This window comes from Hevea brasiliensis, chromosome 17, assembly GCF_030052815.1.
Source record: "Hevea brasiliensis isolate MT/VB/25A 57/8 chromosome 17, ASM3005281v1, whole genome shotgun sequence".
Classification (NCBI taxonomy): Eukaryota; Viridiplantae; Streptophyta; class Magnoliopsida; order Malpighiales; family Euphorbiaceae; genus Hevea; species Hevea brasiliensis.
Window position 1 is genome coordinate 47,028,982 of NC_079509.1, and position 10,517 is coordinate 47,039,498.

The window sequence follows — 10,517 nt, forward strand, 5'->3', positions numbered from 1 at the left end:
AAAAAAACCTTAAACTATACTCTTGAATAAAATAAAGTAATAATTTTCTTGTGAACAAAGTTGCCTTGGTTCTATTCAGTTTTACAAGTATGTCATCTCTTCCTTATTGTTAAAAGAGGCTAGAATATTGGTCAAAATTATAACCTGGCCACCACCTAAAATAAGTGCTCCGCATCTTATATACTTTCCATTGAAAATTTATATTATAAAAAATAATCATAATTGTTAATTTATTTTAATAGTTATTGTTTACTCATGTATAATTGATTTGTTCATTGCACATGCAATTTCTTTATTTGAGTCATCCCATGAACTGAATAATATATATTGAGATAATGAAAAGATCCATTTTCATAAAATAAAAAAATACATTTTAAGTAATAGAATTTTTGGCCTACGAGAACCATATTTACATATGTTTTGAGTAGAACTTGGAATATTTACCAATATATATATATATATATATATACACACACACATATGATGCATGCTCAATATTCTTTTAATTAATGAATATCACCTTTTAATGCTTGATGGAAGTCGCATGCTTTTTGTGTATGTCATGATGAATATTTGTCTATATGATCATAACTTTCATGCTTCTAATTTATTGAGTTTAAAATAATTTTATTTTAGAACAGATTTATTTTAAAAAAAAGTTTATCAAGACCATAGTCTGCACTTAAAAAATTTTTTAAGGTGAAAAAATTTTTTAAGGTGATGACCAAAGCTTCGACAACAAACCTAAAGATTCATACTCGAGGGGAGGAGGGGGGGGGGGGGACTAATGATGTTGCTCCCCAAAATATGTATAATTAATTGAGTAACTCGAGTTTTTGGATAGCCCCTAAGCCTAATAATATTTAATAGTTCAACTATAAGATTCATTCAATTGGTTGAACCACTATAGGACCCACTCAATAAAAGGAAAGAATATTGATTAAAGATAAGTAATCGTAGTGGGATTGCCAAATATAACAATGCCTATAATTATACATTATAAATAGAAATATAATCCTATAATTATGCTAGCTAATAATGTCTATATAATTATATAGTTGATATACCATAATAAAAAATTGTCTATATTCTATAAAAAGAGATTAGATCATCTATGGAGGTACGTTCTTTCTCCCTAATTAATCAATACACTATTCTCTCATACTAGCTCTAACTTAAGCGTCAGATGGCCCTTACCAGGTCCATACTCGATGGACCTTTGACTCATTTATTTTCTATTTTGCAAGTCCATACCCATAAGGAATTTTCATGGACCACAACAATGCAGCATCTTCATGATATGCATTACTAATATATCTACCATTAATTATGCAATTATAATTAGGATATATTACATAACTAAAATGATGCATGGACATACATAAAATCTAATATAACAGCAAAATAAATCCATTAAAAATAGTTAAGTCAATTCTACTCATAGATTGGGTAACCCTTTGCGGTTATTGAATGTGCTAGGCTACTATCATGATTAGTTGGATTTACTTATACAATGTATTAACAATTTATTGGACACTAATCATTAATTAATCTGTATTTACAAAAATAATGTAACTTAATTATCTTAATTATCCAACTGGAGATTTGATAGAGTCTCTCCTATAACTAGGCCTATTCTCCCTGCAAAGTAACACAAACACAATGTTTTGGGCCCATTACAACATCAAAATGCCCATCAAAGGCCTACAATAGTCTTAAATCCAAGTCTAGTGGTCCAATTCTCTAGTCAAGGTTCTTAACTCCTTTGGTAGTCCAATCACTTAGGTTCTATGTTCTGAAAATTAGATAAGTATTCTCGGAGGTCCTTTACAGTGTCTTTAGGTTGTTAAAATTCATTATACTTAATTATTATGTGCCAGGAATATTCTATAACTTAATATAATAACCTAGCCTTTAGGTAAATTTACTAAAGTAGAGATCGAGCTTACCAACACTAATGCTACTACTTGCAATGTGTTCAGGATGTCTAAAAAGCCCATGATTGACTGTAAGAATGCCTAGGTTTTGAGTTGACATGTTGGGTGCTTGAATTGGGATGAAAAGCCAATCCCGAGTGCCAAAAGGCTATCATTGATATGATCTCACTTATAAAAAGCTCATAATATGTTAATAATTATTGTATAATTATATTTAATTTATAGGGAAAAAAAATCTCATTAAGCAATTTAGACTGTTCAATGATCGCCTTTCTCAAATAGGGTCTGATAGAAGCAAGGTGGATATCATCTCAAAGGGTTCGGCACACTGTATTTCATCAATGGCCTCAAATTGTTGATCTAACAGCCGAATCTTTTGCAATCCTTGCCAAAAGTTACTAGACCCATTTCTCTTTTCTTCTTCATTTCTTACTGTGTTCTTTCGAATCCCACTAAGCTATATTTTCTCTCATGGTTTCACAAGCCACATATAAATAATTTATATATGATATAAATTATTTTTTAATTAAACTCCTTTAAGTAATAAGCTTACATTTAACACTTTAAACATTGGCTAATTATTTTTCTTCTAATTACCCTCTTTCTTGAATTTAGTTTTAAGTTATGCTAAAGACTTTAAAATCTAGTAGCAAACTAAATTCATCAATTTAATTAATTAATTAATTAAACTAATTAATTAATTAATCAAATTAATATTGTCTTGATCTCTTAAGCTCTATATAGTGTGACTTCTTTGGTTCATTACTAATTGGCAATGAGATTATAATTTTAACTCTTTAATATCATTGAAACTCTTTCTATGCCTAGAGTGAACTTCTCTTTCTATTCTTAGTTCTCAGAAATCATGGTTAACACCTAGCATAGTGTACCATGACTATCTAACTAGTGATGAATTAAATTCATCCCTTAACTTAGAACCTTAATCATATATACCATGTACTAAATCTCTTCGTTACAAAGTCCCGATTCCAGCTAGGGTCATGCTTTACGTTAAACCCCATTGCTTTAAATCATATGTTCTTATCTTAATCCTAATTCTTGATTAATGAGACTTACCATCAGAAACTTTTTTTTTTTTTACTAAGTCAGATTGTCCTAGCCAAGAACTTTCTTTATCAAAAACAATTTATATAGCTAAGATTTTATCTCTATTTACCTAGAGTAACAAATCCCATCTTTACTAAACACCTATATAACTAGTCAGAGCCAACACATGCCAGTGTATTCGTACATTGTACAAGTACGTAAAGCTGTATCGAACTCAAACCACCTATACATGAGATGACCATGTCACCTTATGTCAAGGTATTATATGTACTATTATGATTTATATGATGATATATTGACAAGAGTAAACTGCATATATATATCATCTAAGTATCACTAGTTCGATTTACTTATCTTATAAGTGCCCACCATGTTTGTCCTAACAATATAATGTCAGATAACATAAGACTCAGCATTCCACTTTCATGAGTATCTCATACTAATTCGTGGAAATAAGTAGATGTGACAATTTAGCTAGATAGAACGTGCCCAACAAAGTATCCTCGACTATGAACCATTATTTATAGTACTTATACCAGATAATTCCATCACTTATATTCTTAACACTTAAGAATGAAACTTATAACAAGTTACTAAAGGACTTTATTAAATAAATATAGACAATTTCATTCAATTAAAAGGAAATTGCCATTAATAGGAATTAATATTTACAAAATACAATATTACAAGTACTACTCTAGGGCATGCTAATAACAAAAGGAATATAGGATGAATATAGTTTGGGACTTCTATTAATAGTGGATTTGATGAATATTCAATGAGGTCTACAAGGAGTTTTAGGCTTGGTGGAGGCTGAAGTTGTTAAATGGGTGACCTACATATAACAGGAGATAAAGGAGAAGTATTTGGGTTAGTGTTATAATGTATATGCGACGGAGTTATCATTTATGATTTTATTGGATGTGATGACCTTGCGGTAAGAGAAGGCGTAGTATGTATTTGAGATAAAGAAGAAGAAGAAGGTGGATTAACATTACTTGAAGCTACAACTGCTAGCAAGTGAGATGGATGTTGTTGAATCAAAACAACCCATAGCATGGAAGTGTCTTGTGGAGTCATGGTACCAATATTCAGAGCTTTAAAAGGAAAATTTTGATCACAAAACTTTGCATGTCTAGCTAAAAAAAAAATATATGCAACATGGTTAGGACTTTGACCCAAGTATACTCAAATTCTGGAATAATAATCAAATTTATGTTATTTATATGGCCAAAGCAGAGGGTATACAATACATCAAAATCTTTAAGTCCAAATAATTTGCTTACTTTTGAAATAATAGGAAAAATGGTGACTTATTATTGATTATAAAAGAAGGTAAACTGTTAATAAACATGCCACTCATCTCAAAAGCAAAGTTCCAATATTTGAGTGGCACCTGAGCATAAGCTAAAAGTGTTAATCCTGTATCAACTATGTGTCTTATTTTCCTTTCAACAATACCATTCTACTCATTGTATATGGGCAAACAATGCAATGGTGAATACCAACATTGCCCAGTCAGAATGAAAAGGTTTAATTGTAGCATTGAATTGTAGTTCAACCATAGCTTGAAAGCTTAGAAAATTGAATATACTTCACTCTTATTTTTCAATAAATAAACCCATGTGAATATAGAAAATCATCAACAAAAAGTAGCATATATCGATGTCCTAAGGCAGATAAAATAAGAGTTGGGCCCTAAACATCTGAATGTATTATTAGGGCTGTGCACAGTTCTTGGGGCCGAGAATAGAAACGAACCAAAGAATAGTACCAACCGATAGGAACCATACTAAACCGAAGTTACTTTGATACTTTGGTTCGGTTTCGGTTCTTCACTAAGAACTAAACTGGAACCGAATCGAGAACTAAATTTATAAATATGTTTTTCTATTTTTTTAGATGTATTATATACTTTCAATATAATTATCTATATATATTTATATATGTATATATAATTATAAACTAAATACAACCTAATATTATATTTCATTTTTCTATATTTTCTTAATAATTTTAGTTATAAATACATTAAATTACCTTATAATTTTTAATTATAAAAATAATATTATCTTATATATATATATGTATATTAATTTTTAATTATATTTGTATCTTATAATTAAATATTAAATGATTAATAAATAGTTAAAATATATATTATATGATATACTATTGTATTATATAATATATTTAATCTTAAATTATACATGCAGCTTATAGTTAAAGATTATATAATTTAAAAATAGCTAAAAAATATATTGTATGATATATTTTTATTAATAACCCAATTCAAAACTTGAATGCTAATTCAATTATGACTTTTTAAGGAAATAATTACATAAAATTGTTTTAAGAATCGAAAACTAAACTGGAACCATATCAAACCGAATCGGAACCGAAGAATTGAGAATCGTACCAAACTAGAACAGAAATAATGAAGAACCGAATCAGAAACGTATCGAAATTTCAATTCGGTTTCAGTTTCCAAGCAAACCATGAATCGAATCGGAGCCAAACACCCCCATGTATTGTTTCAAATGGGGCTAGACTCTTATGATCAACCGAAACAAATGGGATCCTACTTAACGTTCCTAAAGAACATGAAGAGACAAAGCAAACGTAAAACAAGGTAATTGAAAATAATTGATTACTTTATAGACAATAGGAATTTGAAGATGATCCAAACGAGCATGCTAGTCATCTACAGTGACATGTGCAACTGTTGAGGCTTGCTTTTGTGACGGATGAAAAGAGTAAATACCATTTTCACTTAGTCCCTACAAAAGTATTTTCTTGGTTTTGTTGATCCTTAACAATAAAATATGTTGGCTAAAATTCCAAAAAGTAACTAAAAGGAAGATTTGAATTTTAAAAATTAAAAAAGATAAATTGAATTTTAAATTAATTAATATCTAATAGCCAAATGGGTGTCATTTAACAAATCACTAAGCTCAGTGTCTTACATACTATAACACATGGTAATTTTTCAAGCCCATTACTAAGCAAATGTGATTGCGGAGAACAAAGACTAGATCTCTCGCTCTGCCGTTGCTACCATGCATAACATTTGTTCAATCTCTAGTTTACAAGATTATTTGTTGGCAAAAGGTGTTTTTTTTTTTACATCCCAGTCATTCCAATGGGTGGAGATAAAGTTCTTCTTACATTTGAAGCCAAGGAGCTCATGGAGGGATTTGTGTCTATCAGTCCTGGGTAACTCAATGGATTTACAACCTTAAACCTTGACAAGCTCTCTCTACTCCTTCGAATCGGTTAGCGTGGTTGAGACTTCACGGGATGCCTCTCAACGCCTGGTCCAACCACTTCTTCAAATGGGTGGCGAGCTTTTTTGGGAGATACCTCGATGGATGGATCGACGCATTCTATAGCAAGATTAGACTCTACAAGAGTTCTAATAATGTCTACTCATCAAGGTTCCATTAACAAATCCTTTGCAGTGGATTTAGAATGCACCCGTTTTCTCATTAATATAATAGAGGAGCCTTGTTCTGATTTTTTGAAGCCTCCCAATTGCAATAAGTTAGCAGCAAAATCATCCTCGGAAGAAAGAAAGGAAGATGAGGATGACATGGAATGTCTGATATAAATGATAATGGTTTGGAACAATTGCCAAAAGAAGTTTGGGAGATAGTGCTACCCTGTCTAATCAGCGTGATTTGGATTTCCTAGAACCATTTATTGATGTGAACTCCCCAATCCCATCTCTTGCTGAGCCTTTAACCCAGAAGCCCTCAGTTCACTCTTTGACAAGCTCAAATCACCTAGCTTTAGTCCCCTTTGAACCTGTTAATCTGGCCCAATCATACTCGACCCTCTGAACCAGACTTCCTCCTATCCCCGGACTCCCTCTCCTTCAATTCTTCGCATCTCAAGCAAAGAAACTTCTCCTTATATCCCACATAGGACATTAAAATGTCCAGTATATTGAAACGCAGACGAAGAAATAAGATTCTTGCTGGCCTTTTGGAGGTGTCCCCAAAGCTAAACAAAAAAGGAAAATCAAAGAAAGCGAAGGGAAAAAGAGTTCCTCATTCACCTGAAGTCGCTTCCTCAACATTGATATTATCGGATATAGAAGTAGCTCATCCTTCGGACAATGACATATCTAGAATGAAGTCTTTAATTCTTAAATCTTTTGGGAGTTATAACCCTTAATCTCCTCATCTGGACCCTTATAAAGAAGCCGTTGAAACTGTGAATTTAGGCAAAGAGCTGGGTTTAATATTTTTTGAACCTGACCAAGTTATGATTAATTATTTTGTGGAGCAAATTAATGCGGATATGGCTAAGTTGGTCGATCACAATTGCTGAATTTGATCCTGTTCTTTGGGCTTGAAGTGTTTCTACTGGCGCTTTAGGTGGAGGCATCCTTTGAGCTTTTGGTTATTCCTTTGTTCCCGCGATGTTTGTCTCAGATATTTATTTCCTACCACTGGAAGTATCTTTGTTTTTTGGCATCTTCCTTGGTTTTGGCTGGGTATCGGCTATGGCCTCTGTTTTTGTTTCTTGCTTTAGTCTTAATTTGGCATCTGTTCCCTCTCCTTTCAATAGTTCTTTGTCTCTTCATTTAATAAATTCATTGCTTATCAAACAAAAAAGAGCTCTTGTGGGAGCATGAAGAAGTTCAAGGATCGGTTGCAAGCGGTGCTTTGATATTGGTATCAGTTCTGAACATCAAGGGAAGAAAAAGTAACCGCTGTAGAGGCCAAAAATTTCATTTTCAATAGCCAAGAAAACGATGTGTATCTAGGTGTCTAAACAACCATTTCATTTTCTTAATTGGGCAGCTATGTATCCAGGTGTCTTTTGTTTTGCCCAGTTGTCTGTTTTGCTTAGTGTGTCTTTGATTTTATGGCCGCCTTGGCTGCACGTTGAGTTATACCAAGTTCCATTTTCTTTCTTAATAAAATTTTGCTACTTATCGAAAAAAAAAAAAAAAAGAAAGCTTGATTTTGTGAGCTGATTTTTAAGCTTTAGTTATTGATATGCATATGCATATTATATATTACATGAAGGCATATATGAAGACAACATCGTCCTTTATTCTCTTCATTTGTTAACTTATATGTATATTAACGCACTATCTCCAGCTTCCCTCACGCCCTGCAAATGAGGCAAACAGGTCATGATGAGCGATAATTATCTTCAGGAAATTCATAAACAAATTTATCAGGGTAATATATATAAACTAATTTTTTTTTCCCTTAATTGGAAATTCGTTCTTGGAATTTCGATCTAGTTAGGTGCTTGGTTAGATATAGGCACTTACGGCGTATATTGAATCCTTATTTTGCCAGAATTAGGATCTGCAATCAGGGAGAAAGCTTACCGAGAGAGTTCAATAGTTCGTTGGCAGGCTGGTGGTGGACAGTAATCAACTACTGTTACAACAACGCTGCCACCTTTGCATGGCTGTGGCAACCCTTTGTTTGCGGCTCCGGTGCATCTCACCCTGTACTTTTTTCCACATGCGGCCTTGTTCCATAAGGCATCGCTTGCTGCTCCTATCATCACTCCCTTTTTCATATCCATAACACGAAGAGGCTGTCATAACACCAACACTAACATTAAAGTTGAAAGAAATTAAGAGAATAATATATTGTAATAAATTGGAAATTTGTAAATATTTATATGAGTTATTAGTATCTAAATTAATCTGGGCTTAAAATTAGTTGTTGTTGAAAGTAAAACTGATATTTATAAAGATGATAAATTTTAATTTGACCTGAATCTATCTGAATAATCAAAGTGATTTAATCAATTTCAATCAGTAAAAGATTTAAAATAATTTAAACCTTAAATGATTTATAAATTAATTTAAATTTTAAAAATTAATTATTCGAAATAGAATAATATTGCTCTTAATGATTTGCAATCCGCAGACTAACTCATATTAATTCGGAAGTGACTAGATATATATAATTTGTATACTTCTTTCTGTAGAGTGATTTAAGGAAATAATTGATAACTTTATTTTAATAAAAATATATTAATAATTGATTAAATTATTTTTTCATTTCATCTAAAAAATTATATATATATATATATATATATATATATATATATATATATATATTTATTATATTATTTAATAAAAATAAAGGGTAAAATTGAAAAAAAATTAATATATACTTATTGATTTCCTAAATGTTACAGATAATTTTGAATAAAAGAAAAATCTAAATTTATGAACAGAAATAATAATTCACAATTTAAGATGAATTTCCAAATCACTCATAACTCGAAATAATTCACTGATATACTTTACCGCTCTAAACAGGTATGGAAACTAGCTTAATCGTAACCGGATCATAAGATTTAATTAGAATTGTCTTTAGTCAGTTGAATCAATTTTGATATGTTTGGCCTACTTTTCGACTAAAAAGAGGATTTTCAATTTTTAATAAAAAAATTTTGAAAGTTAAATTTGATCAAATCGGATAGACCTAATTGAATTGAATTGAAAATGAGTAAAAATTAAATAAGAATTGAACTTAAATTGTGAACAAAATCAAGGAGAATCCCTTCATATGGGTCCAAAATCTAAACCCCTAAGATTGAAACCGTCGATCCAATTTAATTTTAAACCAGCCCGGACTCATGCCTACATTTAGATACTTGATATATATATATATATATATATATACACTTGCGGACGTAAGGTGGAGTGTAGTTGGTGGCAGTCCCTTGAGCGGCATAAGCAACTGAGGCAAGGCACCCTGCCATGCTCACCATCATCACTATTTGAATAACCATTCCCATGATTTTCATTATGTTATAATGATTAAAATTGATGTCCCAAAATATGTCCAAGAGGATGGTGAATTGGACTTTAAAAACAATTTTCGGTTCTTGCTCAAAACCTTTGAAAATTGCAGCTAGGTTCAACTAAATTAACTAATGTGAAAAATGAACAATATAGCTCTATTGACAAGTTGACTCAAGGTTAAGCTATATGCAATCAGTATACTGATATAACAGACTATATTAGCATTCAGTAAATATATCAGTAATCTGAATACGTTTTTAACACAGTAACCAGAGCAGTATACCAGATATACTAACTGACAGCAGATTAAACAATAAGCAAATTAAATCATATATCAGCAGATTCAACAGTACAAGCAGATTTAGCAGTAAACTGATTTTATCTGATTGCAGCAAGATTACCAGCAAATGATATCAACTTTTATATCAGCAAAAAACATATCAATCATAAAGTTAAATTGCATAAATGTAAAGAGCAAGGGTTGAGAAAATGAACACTGAAATTTTTATAGTGGTTCGGCTTTAACTAGCCTACATCCACTCTCTCAAAGATCCCACTTTGAGTCTTCACTCCACTATTCTTCTCTTTTCAAGGCAAGAGACAAAGCCCTTTACAAATCTTCTCAACAAAGCTTTTACAAGTAGCTTCACACTTCTACCAAGTGTTATCCCAAACACTTTTCACAATCAAGCTTCAATAGGTGCTTGAATGATCTCTCA

At 31.5% G+C, this 10,517-nt stretch overlaps 1 pseudogene; it reads right to left on the reverse strand.

The window, feature by feature from the left end:
• Positions 1–8,294: 8,294 nt before the first annotated feature.
• LOC110634854 (EG45-like domain containing protein) lies at positions 8,295–9,791 on the reverse strand (annotated as a pseudogene).
• Between the last annotated feature and the right edge of the window lie 726 nt (positions 9,792–10,517).